General features: G+C 41.4%; 1 non-coding gene across 1 annotated transcript; it reads left to right on the forward strand.

Moving 5' to 3' along the window:
* Positions 1-7,716: 7,716 nt before the first annotated feature.
* On the forward strand, positions 7,717-7,823 carry LOC148577692 (small nucleolar RNA R71). Its single transcript, XR_015903899.1, has one exon. It is a non-coding gene; the product is annotated as a small nucleolar RNA R71 (small nucleolar RNA).
* The last annotated feature ends 574 nt before the right edge of the window (positions 7,824-8,397 follow it).

Genomic DNA, 8,397 nt, shown 5'->3' on the forward strand with positions numbered 1-8,397 from the left:
TTGCCTTAAAATTGCCATATTTTGATCCTCTTTTATTATCATTTGATGTCGTGATATGTTTTTTGAGTGATTTCAGAGTTTATAGGGCAAGAATGGCCTAGAAGAGAGAAAGAAAGCTTACACAAGGGGAAGAAACATGAAGAATTGGATTTTGGGAAATCAGCTACGACGCGCACGCGCACCTCACGCACACGCGTGGGTGCAGGAAGCTAGGTATGGCACACGAAGAGTGGGGCATCCGCGTGGATTGGCAAAATTTCCATCGACGCACACGCGTGCTTGGCGCGTACGCGTGGATCACGAAATTCAAGCGACGCGGACGCGTGCATGACGCGTACGCGTGACGAGCAGCACGTGACCTCATTAAAGAAATTGTGCTTGGCAATTTCTGAGGCTCAGCAGGCCCAAATTCAAGCTGATTCTACATGGAAAAGACCGAGGAACTCAAGGGACAAAGGGGGATCATCCATTACACACATAGACACAATTTTTGCTAGTTTTTGTTTCTTGTTCTTCTAGAGAGAGAAACGCTTACTCTCCTCCCATTGCCAAATTACTGAATTGGGTTTTGTTAATTGCTAGTTATGATTACTTAATCTGAATTATCTAGTATAATTTTGCTTAGATCTTATGTAGAGTTATTGATACGCGGAAAACTTGTCTGGCAACAAATTTCCTTCGGCAGTGTACCGAATTCGTCGTCAAGTAAAAACTCACAATAGAGTGAGGTCGAATCCCACAGAGATTGATTGATCAAGCAACTTTAATTAAGGAATGTTCTAGTTTAGCCAACCAGAATTTGAGTTAAGAATTGCAGAAAATTAAATGGCGGAAAAGTAAATAGTGGAAACAGTAAATGCTGGAAATAAAGAGCTGAATGTAAATGGCGGAAAGTAAATTGTAGAATCTTAAATGGGAATGGGAAAATTGCTCATAAAAGTAAATGGCAGAAATTAAAGAGAATGGGTAAGATCAGAAATGGGGAGTTCATTGGGCTCAGGAGATGTTGCATTCTCCGAATCAAGTTCATTTTCATCTCTTCCTCAATTAATGAATTCATTGATCTCCTTGGCAATCTTAAGTGATCAAATTACAATTCCTTGTAATTCAATCTCTCAAATCTTGATCAGTAGCCAATTCCTTGGTCAATTGCTCATGAGAAGAGATGAAGTATGGTCACTGATTATACCACATGCATTTCCCAAATCAAGTGTTGGAAGGATTATAGTCACATATCCATCCACACCCAATTTGGTCTAGCATGAGAAAGCATTTCTAGCATGATCCCTTCATTCCTCTTTCAAGGTTTAGAAGAGATCCAAGTATGAATAGCTTCTTTTCCAAGATAACTACCCAATTGGATGAAGATCGAAAGCTTTCTAGTAAAATCTAGAGAAAAGATAAAAGAAGAAGAATGAAAACTAAAATTGATCCATCAAATTACAACAGAGCTCCCTAACCCAATGAAAGGGGTTTAGTTGTTCATAGCTCTGGAAAATGAAAACAAAGATGGAGAATACATGTTGAAAGTAAAACTAGAAATCTAGAGAAAGTAAATACAGAGAGTAGTTCTATGCCAAAGGCTCCCTAAAGTTTCTAGCTCTCCAAACTAATTCAAAGCTACTCCTATATATACTACTCTTCTGATCTTCTAGTTGGCTCTTCAAGTCTTGGGTATGGGCCTTTGGATCCTGAGTTTGAAGCAGTTATCTTCTTCATTGGGCTTAGCTTTTCTTGCAGAGAGAAAGTGTGAAGTAGGCAGGGACTTTTAGCTCAGGACGTTAGTGGTGTCAACGTTAAGTGAAAGTGTGGGTTCGAGAACGTTAGTGACAATCACCTTTTTCACTAACTTTGCTCACCCAAGTTTGAGCCACGTTAACCTCAACGTTAGTGGCACAAATGTTACCACTAACGTTGCCTCTTGGTCCTTCGCATACGTTATTGGGACTTACCTTTCCCAATAACGTTGATAAGCTTCCCCCTTCCCTATGTTAGAGTCCACGTTAACTTAGTTAATGTGGCTCTTAACGTAAGCTTGCCCATCCTTCGAGAACGTTAGTGACACTTACCTTTGTCACTAACGTTCCAATGTGCCCCTATTTCTCACGTTAGAGTCCACGTTAACTAGGTTAACGTGGCTTCTAACGTAGTCATGCTAGCCATCTCCAACATTAGTGACAAAGGTGAGTGTGACTAACTTTGGCTCCTCATCTCTTTATCCATGTTAGCTTCCACGTTAACTAAGTTAACGTGGGAGTTAACGTTGCTCATGGTGGCTCTTGGTGGTTCACCCCAACATTAGTGACAAAGGTAAGTGTCACTAACGTTGGCGACCAATTGCTCTCTCCACGTTAGCTTCCACGTTAACTAAGTTAACGTGGGAGTTAACGTGGCTTATGGAAGCTTGGCCAACATTAGTGACAAAGGTGAATGTCACTAACGTTGGCTTCCCTTTTGCTTCTTAACGTTAGAAGCTACGTTAACTAAGTTAACGTGGCAACTAACGTAGCCAATTATGAGCTTGGTCTAACGTTAGTGACAAAGGGGAGTGTCACTAACATTGGCCTTATTGTCTTCTTCCACGTTAGAGTTCACGTTAACTTAGTTAACATGACTCTTAACGTGGGTTTATGATGGCTTCGAGGGCGTTATTGGCGATTACATTTCTCATTAACTATGCAAGTTAGCACCCATTCCACGTTAGATGTGACGTTAGTGGGACTAACGTGACTGCTAACGTGGTTTTTCTTTGCTTCCTTTGTCCTGAAATCAAGCAACAAAGTGCATCAAAGTTCTAGTCCAAGTCATGAGTCTTGCATCATCCAATTTATCGTATAATTCATGTAAAATCCTCATGAAATCATGTAAAGTGCACAATGTATGCTTGAATCAAGATGTAAGTGAATATCTACCCAAAACTAGCTTATTTTCTAAGAAAATGCATGAAACTACCCTAAAAACAGTAAAGAAAAGGTCAGTGAAACTGGCCAAAATGCCCTGGCATCACAACACCAAACTTAAAGATTGCTTGTCCCTAAGCAAGTACTGGAACAAGAGAATGATGAATGGTATGCCAAGAGAAATGAGTCATTCTTGTGGAAGTCATTTTTCTGGTTTTATGGTGGTTTCATGCATAGCATCTTAGGTTCATTCCCTCACTGGCTTTCAGACCTTTATCATGTCCTAGAATACTCACTGTGATTGCATCCCATGAGACTTTTATTCATTGATCCTTTTGTTGTCATTTCAGGGCTTATTTGTGTTCTTAGGCTAAGTGCTCTGTAAGGGGGCAACTCTTTAAAATAAGCTTTCAGCCAACACTCCCGAACCAGTTGGTTCAAGGTGCTAGGTGTTAAAGCACCCCTAAGAACTTACTTCCTCAAGTCTCTCCCCCATACATACACACCACAGGCACAAGGTTTGTTTATTTTCTTTCCTTGAGGTCTTGGTGTCCAGCACCTTTTTGGGCTACTAAATATTCTGTAGCAAAGATTGCTCTTGATGGTGGACTTTCAGCTGATAATCCCGGGTTAGTTAACCCAAGTTACCATGTGATAAAGCACCCTTGAGAGCTTAGTAATCCAAGCAGATCCTTGGTACAGGAACACCACAGACACATCCCTCAAGACTCAAACCCTTGGTGCCTAGCCTCTTTTCTTGTTATTATTTTTTTTCTTTTATTCTTCAACTTTGATTGTTCTTTCCCTTTTTCTTATTAGGATCTTATTATTTAGCTAGTCTCATGGGTATGTCCAAAGCATAGTATTCATGACAGATAGTTGTCTTCCCACCTTGTGGTTGAACCAACTTAGCTAACTTATGACCACACCACAAACTCATGAACTTACTCCATAGTATGAACTCCACTCTGGTCTTTTATAAAGCATTCATTCTTTTTTCATTTGATTCAAAAGGACAAGCATACAAGTAAGCAAAGTGAGGATGTAGTGACATAAGGTCTAGCAAGCATAGACCTATTCAACAAAAAGCGTAAAAGACAGAATTTAAAAAGGTTCAAACTATCATGGAAGCATATTCTATTTCATACAAGATCTTCCTTATTTAAAGCATAGAAAAAGATTGACCAAAGAAGGAACTCCACCACCTTTTACTCGTGGATGCCTATGATCCCCTCCTTGCTTGTCCTCTTTGTGTCCTCTTGCATTTCCTCGCATCCGTGCCAATCTTGCTTGCTTCCAATCCTCAAGTGCCTTCCTCACTGATTCATGACTCTCTTCCACCCTTTGTCTTTCTTCTCGTGCTAATTCATCCCTCATTTCTTCATACCTTGCGATTCCTGGATGCAATATAGGCAGCTGTCCTACTAAGTATCCGAGCCTGGCTTGAGTGTTTATATGATGCCCAGTCTCGCTCATGTAAACTCCTTCTACGAATGCCCTTTGCTCATCCAATAGTTCTGCCTGTTCTATTTGTTTTCGATGCATCTCATGTATGTGTGCACCTTGATGTGCTTCGATGCTGATTAGCTTCTGGATAGATTCTTGCTGTTCATTTTGCCTTTGTTCTATCCTGTGGAATGTTTCACTCCATTGTTGTCCTTGACTCAGTTGCTACTCCATCATTTGCTTTTGCCACTCCCCTTGTTGAGTCATCCATCTTGAGAGTGATTCTTCTTGCTGCCCCATCATCTATAGTTGAAGCTCTTTCTGTTCTCCTTGGCTTTTCAAATATTGTCGAGATAGGCCATCAATGGCTTCCTGTAGTTGGTGCATATCCAAAGTGGCTGGTGCTTGCCCCTCTAAGATTTGTCCTTCTACTACTTGAGGGGCTGGCCTCTTCCTTTGCTTCCGTTGAGGTAGGGGAGATGCGGTAGCATGCATCCGTTGAACGGTTATTGGAATGCCCTCTTTTATCCACACGGGGTCTTCATCTTCAAACACCACCCCAGCTTTCTTGCATAGTCGGTAAATGGTGCTGGGGTTGTGCACGGAGGAAGGACAAGGATCATCACTTTATGATGGAGATTGTTCGGTCTTCAACGGTCCCATTCTTTTCTATGTTGCATGGCAACATTTTCCAATGCGTTCCCTTTTTGGAACAAGTGTGTAGTCCTTCCTTTTGTGGTGTCCGAACCTTCTTCATTTAATTGTCCAATCAATCCCCTTCAATGCTCCTTTCCTTTTCCCTATAAAAATAAAATAAGAAAAAATCAATATCATAAAAAAGATTTAAACTTTATGGCTAGAACAATAAAGAAAAAGAATTAGATTGTTTATTCATGAACACCAACTAACTAACGAACTGTGTATCCTTATATGCATATTCGTGGCACCTTGGGTGACACCAAACTTAGTTTGGAGCACTGTGATGAAAAGTTTTTGTTCAAAGCTCCAAGATTAGCATGCTCTGAGTTGCATTCATGCTTTCTTGGCATTCTTTGAACACCAAATTTGTTCTTCACTATATACTGCATAATAAGGATTTCACCAAGTGTTTGTCAAGTTTGGGTTGGAATTCATAAATATTGACTTATTCACTATTTTCTAAAAGCATGTAAAACATGGGTTGCCTCCCATGAAGTGCTTCTTTAGCGTCACTAGCTTGATGTTTTGCCTTCATCAGGGAGGTCAATAATGCTTTAAGTCTTCTCCTCTGGCAGTAGACCTATATCCAGTAGTTGTATCAATGATCTCTACATGTTCCAAGGAGAGAATTCTGTTGATATTGAAGACCTTAAGTAACTGAGATGGTACAGTGGGGAGATAAGGGGGAATATCTGGGAAGTAAGCTGAGATTACTTTATCCCCTGGAGAGAAGTCCTCGGTGGGATCTTCTTGTTCCTCCACCTCCTTGGTACCTTCTTCTTTGTTCCTTGTGATGTTGTCTTACTCTTTGTGACCTCCTCCTCTAAGGAAATATGGTTATTGGTCTCATATTTTTCTGGTGGTTTAGGTTCCTCCTGATTTTCTTTGAGCTGTGGCAATTACTGCTTGCCTTGTTCATCAATCAAGGGGATCTCCAGATGTGCTCATTGTCTTTCAGTGCTTGTCTCTTCCTTCAGTGTCTTACTGTGATCCTTCCTTGGTTCCTTGTTCTCTTGATCTGTTTCTTGTGAGTGTTTGAAAACAGTGAAGGTGAGCTGTTCATCATGGATTCTCAAGATTAGCTCCCCTCGCTCCACATCTATGAGTGCTCTGGCTGTAGCTAGGAATGGTCTTCCCAATATAATTGGGTGAGTGTGACTCTCTTCCATGTCCAATATGACAAAGTCTGTTGGGAGGAAGTATTTCCCAACCTTTACTAACACATTTTCCACCACTCCTATTGCTTGTTTTTGAGTTTTGTCAGCTAGCCTGATGACTACATCTGTGGGCATTATCTCATTGATCTGCAGCCTCTTCACAAGGGATAAGGGTATTAAGTTGATGCTTGCTCCCAAATCGCAGAGTGCTCTATCAAACATTGTTTCTCCTATGGCACAGGGGATATGAAAACTCCCTGGGTCCTTTCTTTTTGTAGGCAACTCTGGTTGAATGAGGGCGCTGCACTCCTTGTTCATTACTATAGTTTGGCCTCCCTTGAGTGAGCTTTTCTTGGGAAGCAGTTCCTTCATATACTTGATGTATTCAGGCATTTGTTGGATGGTCTTGATGAATGGTATGTTTACATGCAGAGATGCAAACAAGTCAAGAAATCTTGAGTATATTCTCTTCTCTACAGCACCATTGAGTAGTTGGGGAAAAGGTGCATAGAGTCTCAGCAGCTCTTGTTGTGAGATTTTTGGTTCTTGGTGATCTTTTTCCGTCTTCTCTACTGCGGTATCTCCAGGTTGTTCTGACGGCTTGCTTGGCTTGTCCTCAGTCTCCTTATCACTTATAGTGACCATCTTGCAATCTTCCCATCTTACTTTCTTTGTTTCACCTCTCAGATTTTTTTCTGTATCACTTGAAAATCCATCTGTAGGTTTGGGCATTTGCTCAGAGAGATATCCCACTTGAGATTCCAACCTCTTGATGGTGTCTCCCTAGTTCTTAAAATTTGCTCGCACTTCCTCCTTGAATGCCTTGTTATCTTGAATCTCCTTGCTTATGCCTTCAAGTAGATTCTCAATCCTTGAGAGTATGTCATCAAATGATGGTGGATTGGGATTAGAGGTAGAAGGATGAGGAATGTTATTTTGGTTTTGATATGGATGTGGAGAGGTGTTGTCATGGTGGTGTTGATATGTTCTCTGTGTGAATTGTTGGTGAGCTGCATTGTTGTTGGGGTTGTGATGTCTCCGATCTTGGCCTTGATCTTGTTGATTCCCCTACTAAAAGTTTGGGTGATTCCTCCAACCAGGGTTGTAGGTCTTGGAGTATGGATCATGGTTTTTTCCTAGATGAATTCCCAATGTAGTTGGCTTGCTCCTGACTACCCTCTGCTTCTTCATTCATTCCTTCTTGGCTTGCTGATGAAGTGGTGATTGCTGCTACTTGGTTCCTTTCCATCTTCTTAGTTAGGTTAGCCAGCTGCTTGGTAATGAGCTTATTTTGGGCCAGCAGAGCATCTACATTGTTTAGCTCCATCACTCCTCCAGTGTTTCCTCTTTCAGAAGCATAGAAATAGTCATTTTCTGCTACAGTTTCAATGACATCTATGGCCTCCTCAATGGTCTTCTTCTTGTTCAGAGATCCCCCGGATGAGTGGTCTACTGCTTTCTTTGATTCATAAGAAAGGCCTTCATAGAACATGTGTAGCTGCACCCATTCATTGAACATATCTGGTGGACACCTCCTTGTCAGGTCCTTAAACCTCTCCCATGCTTCATATAGAGTCTCACCATCTTGTTGCCTGAAAGTTTGGACCTCAGCTCTCAGCCTGTTGATTCTTTGGGGAGGATAGAATCTGGCTAAAAATTTGTTCACCACATCTTTCCAAGTTGTCAAACTCTCCTTTGGAAAAGACTCCAGCCACTTGGCTGCCTTATCCTTGAGTGAGAATGGAAATAAGAGCAGTCTATAGGCGTCAGGATGAACACCATTAGACTTCACCGTGTCACATATCCTCAGGAAGGTGGTTAGATGTTGATTGGGTTCTTCTTGGATGCCTCCTCTGAATGAACAGTTGTTCTGAACAAGGGTGATGAGCTGTGGTTTTAGTTCAAAATTGTTGGCATGGATGGTTGGCTTTTGAATGCTACTTCCACAGTTTCCTGTGTTTGGGTTGATGTAAGAGCCTAAAACTCTTCTCTCCTCCCCAACATGATTTGCTCGACCTTCTCTGCCATGGTTGTGAGCCTCTTCTTCATCATGGTTTTCCATGTTTTCTTCCATGTTTGGTTCAAAGTATTCCTCCTCTTCCTCGGCACCAACTACTCGTTTTTCTCTTGCTTCCCTCCTTAATCTAAAGAAGGTCCTCTCAGGTTCAGAATCAAAGGAAGTTGAAGCTCCGCTT

Source organism: Arachis ipaensis, chromosome B1, assembly GCF_059453495.1.
Source record: "Arachis ipaensis isolate K30076 ecotype BB chromosome B1, ASM5945349v1, whole genome shotgun sequence".
Taxonomy (NCBI): Eukaryota; Viridiplantae; Streptophyta; class Magnoliopsida; order Fabales; family Fabaceae; genus Arachis; species Arachis ipaensis.